This window comes from Nannobrachium achirus (assembly GCF_963921795.1).
Source record: "Nannobrachium achirus genome assembly, chromosome: 22".
Taxonomy (NCBI): domain Eukaryota; kingdom Metazoa; phylum Chordata; class Actinopteri; order Myctophiformes; family Myctophidae; genus Nannobrachium; species Nannobrachium achirus.
Window position 1 is genome coordinate 54,964,793 of NC_137829.1, and position 7,295 is coordinate 54,972,087.

The window sequence follows — 7,295 nt, forward strand, 5'->3', positions numbered from 1 at the left end:
AAGGGAGCGGTTGCGTCACAACCGCTTTATCTCGCACTCATCGTTTCTATTTCCGTGCCCCAGATTGTTGACGGGAGCATTTCCCAAATCGCGGAGTCAACAGTCTGGCCACGCGAGACTAGGGGCACACCAAAGGTCCCCAGGCACAGTGGTTGAGAAACAGCGTCTTTTAGGTGCCGGCTACATGAAGCTGGACATTTTTTGGTGCTGTTGGGGCTTGCAGCCACACGAAGCTGGATATTTCGGCCGCGAAACTGGATATTTTTGAAACCGGATAAATAAGTGGAGAGATTGAAAAATATCCGATTCACTGGATCCGTGTAGACAGGGAACCCGGATATCTCTGAAGACTTTACTGTGTGTGTGTGCTTGTTAGAGCTAGATATCTCTGTCGTGTGGACCTAGATATTTTTCTATGTGGATATCTGAAAAAACGGGATATATGAAATATCCAGCTCCGTGTAGCCTATGTCTTAGATAGAAGATAGAGATAGAAGATAGAAGATAGGAGACTTACGATGTCCAGGCCCAAACTGAAGCTTTCCAACATGCTCTGTGGGGTCTCAGGGTCCTCATGGAGGTCCAGGTTCCTCTGGGTCTCCGGGTTCTCATGGAGCTCCAGGTACCTACGTATGATAACAGCATTCTAAGGTTGGCAAGAAATATTACCTCTAATAGTAGCCATGTGTTGCATAGAGAATTTAGGTTGCTGCCTTCAGGAAGGAGATACAGTGTTCCAGCATACAATAAGGTCAGACCAAAAACGTCCTTTGTCCATCAGTCGACTTTAAGGCTTAAAGGAGTAGTTCACCCCCAAAATGACTTTTTTTCTATTGATTACTCTTGCCATGGAGAGTAGAGTTCAATAATATTTTTTGGTTTTTGTCACATTCCTAAGACAAAAATTTGATTTGAGTAAATTTACCCCCATTGATTCCGGATGGTGACCCGTTTCGAAACGGGTCACCATCCGAAATGAATGGGGGTAAATTTATTGTTATCACATGTTTGTCTTAGGAATGTGACAAAAAACTAAAAATATTATTGAACTAGCTACTCTCCATGGCATGAGTAACCAGTAAGACTCCCTAATCGGGAGATAAGCGACCGTAGGTGGCTTATCTCCACAAATAGGGCAAAAATGTGTTTTTCCAAAATCTTCCTGATCCATGTTGATGACATGAGTGTAGACATGCTGTGTAGTGATATTCGTGATTTTAGGGCAAAAACTGTAGGAGCAGTGTCCAAAAATGTGTTTTAAAAATCGGCCTGAAGGTGGCGCTACAATAGGGCCATGTGAGAAATGAGGGGTGGGGTCTCCGCGTTGCCTTGGCGGACGAATAGGTACCGGCCCCGGCTCTCCCGGACGCTCCTAGCCCGAGTTACGGCATTTTATGTGCGCTGCAGTGGCAGGGGGTCCTCCACTGGGGGCGCCACCACTTTTGCATCCGTTCTGGAGCACCAGGAGTCGGTGGTCCCCGGGAATTCCCCGTGAGCAGCCCCGTTGGGGTGGTCATTTGGTCATTTTTGCACATTTGGTAATTTTTTACATCTGGGGGTCCCCCAGGGACCTGGGGGTCCCTGGGGCTCCGGGGGTACTTGGTGGTTGTAGTTTGGCAGTCAAGGAGTGTGTGTGCAAAATTTGGCATGGATGGGAGCAACGGTTGTGGAGATATGAGCAGGGCAAAAGTGTGACGGACGGACGGACGGACGGACTGACTGACTCAGCCACGGACAGCCGGTGGAGGTTTCTACAGTAAGTAGCTCCCTACGGTCGCAACCAGTAAGACTCCCTAATCGGGAGATAAGCGACCGTTGGTCGCTTATCTCCTGTCACACTGCTGACATCAGTATGACATCACACCGTACACAAATGACCCTTATATAAGACCGGCATTATCTACCGACAGATTAGTAACAAGATGTCAAAATCATTGAAGGTTTACCCTACTAACCAACTGTTTACCATAGCAACCATGTTTTTTACCTTAGCAACCAACTGTTTACCCTAGCAACCAACTTTTTACCACAGCAACCATGTTTTTTTTTACCCTAGCAACCAACTGTTTACCCTAGCAACCAATTGTTTACCATAGCAACCATGTTTTCTTACCCTAGCAACCAACTGTTTACCCTAGCAACCAACTGTTTACCATAGCAACCATGTTTTTTACAGGGCCTGGGATTGATGACATCAGAAATCTCCATATATGGGCATGAAAGGGATTTTGTTTCTGGAAATATGTCTGTGGGGTGCCACATTTGGAATAAAACACTTACATCACACATCTGGATATCCATACAGCCCATCTAGTTTGCCTGTGTCCATTTATGCCCATATATCTGATGACATTGGGACAATGATCTCCATATATGGGCATAAAACTTATGTTAATTAGTAAAGCCTGGGGATCTCCATATATGGGCATGAGGGGTACCCTAAAAGGGCATCATCTGGGAATAGCAAATATAGTTATCCTAGAAAGTGAAAATCTTACATCAAAGGCCATAACTACCTACCTACCACCATACTGCATTCCTCATTAAACTACCTACCAGTAAGATGCCTAAGGGAGAAAAGCAAAGGGCGAGGTTGCACCATTTCTTGGTCTTCTGGCCAGTGATGTATATCGGACCATTTAACCATATATGGAGACATCTGGTACCCAAAGATATTCACAGATATGGGCTTAATATTGATGACATAAGGGATCTCCATATATGGGCGTAAAAGGGATTTGGTTCCCCTGGCATCACAGGGATCTCCATATATGGGCATAAAATGGATTTGGTTACCCTGGCAACACGGGGATCTCCATATCTCCATATATGGGCATAAAAGGGATTTGGTTCCCCTGGCATCACAGGGATCTCCATATATGGGCATAAAAGGGATTTGGTTCCCCTGACATTACAGTGATGTCAGTGGCTGGTTCTACAGAGGGGATCTCCATTTATGGGCATAAAAGGGAATGTATGTATGATGATGTCAGATATCATAGACGTCATAGGACTTTCACATAACGAATAACTGAGTAAGCATGTAAACCCGTAAAATCTATATTTGGGCATGGCTGATTTATGACCTCATCATGATGACACGAGCAAACACAGCTGAATTGTATAAATGATCAGTGCAGAAACCAACAGAAGTATTTGACCAAGACTCTTCGATTTAAACATCAACAAAGGTGTGACGTTTGTTGATGGTCACGTGTGACGTGTGACGGACGGACGGACGGACGGACGGACGGCCGGTGGAGGTTTTCATAGTAAACTGCTCCCTGACGGTCGCAATCAATAGAAAAAAAGTCATTTTGGGGGTGAACTACTCCTTTAATCAGGAGTTTGGCCAGAGGTAGGCTTAGCGGTGGACACTGCTCTTGTCTGTATTATCCTTATGTATGTAAACCTGTCTTGTTTTTGTTCCCCTGTGTGAAATGTTTGTATATATGTTATGTGTCGCATACATGGCTGCTGTGTTGCAAGACAAATTTCAGTGTGAACTGACAATAAAGTACTATATCATTTCATATCATATCATACCTCCATGTCTGTCTCCCCTCTACGTTGCTGAGTCTCCATCGCTGCAGGTCAGTGGCTGGAGAGGTTTTATAAGGACCTCCCCTCCTACGCAGATGTCTGGAATGACATGTTTACATTTATCATCACATTACACCAGTAAGACTCCCTAATCGGGAGATAAGCGACCGTTGGTCGCTTATCTCCACAAATATCACAACCTCCACCTCTCACGTCATACGGGTAGCCATAGTTACACCTGGAATGTTGAATCTCCATATATGGAGATAACCTACGCATCACACAAAGTCTGACCTCACCAGCCCATACTTGGGCATGGACGACTTATATCTCCATATACGGAGATGGCCATATATGGAGATACGATGACATCACAGAGTCCACAGCTGATGATGTGGCGTGATGTCATACAATACACAAACAAGCCCTATATAAAGGGGCAATTCTCACCAGGGAAGAGAGCATTGCCTGGAATGTTGAATCTCCATATATGGAGATAACCTACGCATCACACAAAGTCTGACCTCACCAGCCCATACTTGGGCATGGACGACTTATATCTCCATATACGGAGATGGCCATATATGGAGATACGATGACATCACAGAGTCCACAGCTGATGATGTGGCGTGATGTCATACAATAAACAAACAAGCCCTATATACTGATGCGATACGATGACATCACAGAGTCCACAGCTGATGATGTGGTGTGATTGCGACCGTCAGGGAGCAGTTTACTATGAAAACCTCCACCGGCCGTCCGTCCGTCCGTCGGTCGGTCACACGTCACACGTCACACGTCACACCTTTGCCCTGCTCATATCTCCGCATCAGTATGACATCACACCACATGTGTACACAAACCTTTGTGTACGTTGCTGTGGCAACAGTCTGTTGTTGCTGGTTTGTTAGTGTACGTTAGCAACCACCTTAGCAACCATGGTTTTACCCTAGCAACCAACTGTTTACCCTAGCAACCAACTGTTTACCATAGCAACCATGTTTTTTTACCCTAGCAACCAACTGTTTACCATAGCAACCATATACGCAGAGCAGGGATCTCCATATATGGCCATAAACAGGTGACATCACGCTGATGTCAGATACTCAGAGCAGGGATTTCTCCATAATATATGGGCATAAAAGGGATTCTGTTAGGGATCTCCATATATGGGCATAAAGGGGATTCTGTTAGGGATCTCCATATATGGGCATACAAGGGATTCTGTTAGGGATCTCCATATATGGGCATAAAAGGGATTCTGTTAGGGATCTCCATATATGGGCATAAAAGGGATTCTGTTAGGGATCTCCATATATGGGCATAAAAGGGATTCTGTTAGGGATCTCCATATATGGGCATAAAAGGGATTCTGTTAGGGATCTCCATATATGGGCATGAAAGGGATTCTGTTAGGGATCTCCATATATGGGCATAAAAGGGATTGTATCCCAGATGATGCCCTGTTAGGAGATCCACACTAACAGAATCCATAGATGGTCCTACCGACAGCTGCTATAAGCCAACCCTGGCGATAAGGTCTGAGTCGAAGAAATGCTTCTTTCCTGGCAAGAATTGCCCCTTTATACTGTAGGGCTCGTTTGTGTATTGTATGACATCACGCCACATCATCGGCTGAGGACTGTGTGATGTCATCATATCTCCATATATGGAGACATAAGTTGCTCATGCCCAAATATGGGCTGGTGAGGTCAGACTTAGTGTGATGCGTAGGTTATCTCCATATATGGAGATTCAACTTCAATGAGTAACCATGGCAAACTGTCAACTGCCCGTATGTCTTGATAATTGGTAAAACACATTTTTTGGCCTATTTGTGGAGATAAGCGACCAACGGTCGCTTATCTCCCGATTAGGGAGTCTTACTGGTGTCATTGCGACCGTCAGGGAGCAGTTTACTATGAAAACCTCCACCGGCCGTCCGTCCGTCGGTCGGTCACACGTCACACGTCACACCTTTGCCCTGCTCATATCTCCGCATCAGTATACCAGTAAGACTCCCTAATCGGGAGATAAGCGACCGTTGGTCGCTTATCTCCACAAATAGGCCAAAAGTTTGTTTTACCAATTATTACACTCTATGTGAACATTTACATCAACAAATCCCAAGTACTATGCAGAACGACCCATTTCAAGTTTTTAATGTACAACAATATTTAGAAAATAGGTCTACAAGCTGACAGTCCTCGTCCCTTATATTCCCATAGGTTATATGGAGATCTCAGTGTTTGTCAGTCCTTGTTCATTTATGCCCATATATGGACATCTCTATATCTACTGTAACAGTCCTTGTCCCTTTATGCCCATATATGGAGATCTCTTAACTGTAAGTCCTTGTCCCTTTTATGCCCATATATGGATATTCCTGATGTCATCAGTATATGAACATATATGGGCTTTCTGATATGCCCATATATGGAGATCTCTTAACTGTAAGCCCTTGTCCCTTTTATGCCCATATATGGATATCCCTGATGTCATCCGTATATGCCCATATATGGGCTTTCTAATATGCCCATATATGGAGATCTCTGTATCTCCATATATGGGTATAAAAGGATACTTCAGGTCTGACATCAGGTTTGTTTATATTGGGTTGCTAGGTTTGACATCACAAACTCTATGGGCCATCTGACCTAGAAATCTATATTTGGGCATAGATGACTCATCGTGACCTCATCACACGTCGACCGCACGTGTGACGTGCGGTCGACCGCACGTGTGACCGACGGACGGCCGGTGGAGGTTTTCATACTAAACTACGACCTTACGGTCGCAATAAGGCTTGTTTGTTTATTGTATGACATCACGCCACATCATCAGCTGTGGACTCTGTGATGTCATCGTATCGCATCAGTATATAGGGCTTGTTTGTTTATTGTATGACATCACGCCACATCATCAGCTGTGGACTCTGTGATGTCATCGTATCTCCATATATGGCCATCTCCGTATATGGAGATATAAGTCGTCCATGCCCAAGTATGGGCTGGTGAGGTCAGACTTTGTGTGATGCGTAGGTTATCTCCATATATGGAGATTCAACATTCCAGGCAATGCTCTCTTCCCTGGTGAGAATTGCCCCTTTATATAGGGCTTGTTTGTGTATTGTATGACATCACGCCACATCATCAGCTGTGGACTCTGTGATGTCATCGTATCTCCATATATGGCCATCTCCGTATATGGAGATATAAGTCGTCCATGCCCAAGTATGGGCTGGTGAGGTCAGACTTTGTGTGATGCGTAGGTTATCTCCATATATGGAGATTCAACATTCCAGGTGTAACTATGGCTACCCGTATGACGTGAGAGGTGGAGGTTGTGATATTTGTGGAGATAAGCGACCAACGGTCGCTTATCTCCCGATTAGGGAGTCTTACTGGTACAATAAACAAACAAGCCCTATATACTGATGCGGATATATGAGCAGGGCAAAGGTGTGACGTGTGACGTGTGACCGACCGACCGACGGACGGCCGGTGGAGGTTTTCATAGTAAACTGCTCCCTGACGGTCGCAATTACATGTACATATATATATGTGACGGAGAGAGTCGCAGCCCCAGCCTTGAAGCCTCAAAAGTCTAGTATCTCCCCCGGACCTCTTTGGTCTAGTGGTTAAGATATTGGACTTTCACGCGGGAGACCCGGGTACGAAGCCGGGTGGGGAGGTTCGGATCACCTACGTTACATATACATTACATATACCAGGGGTTTCAAAGTGGGT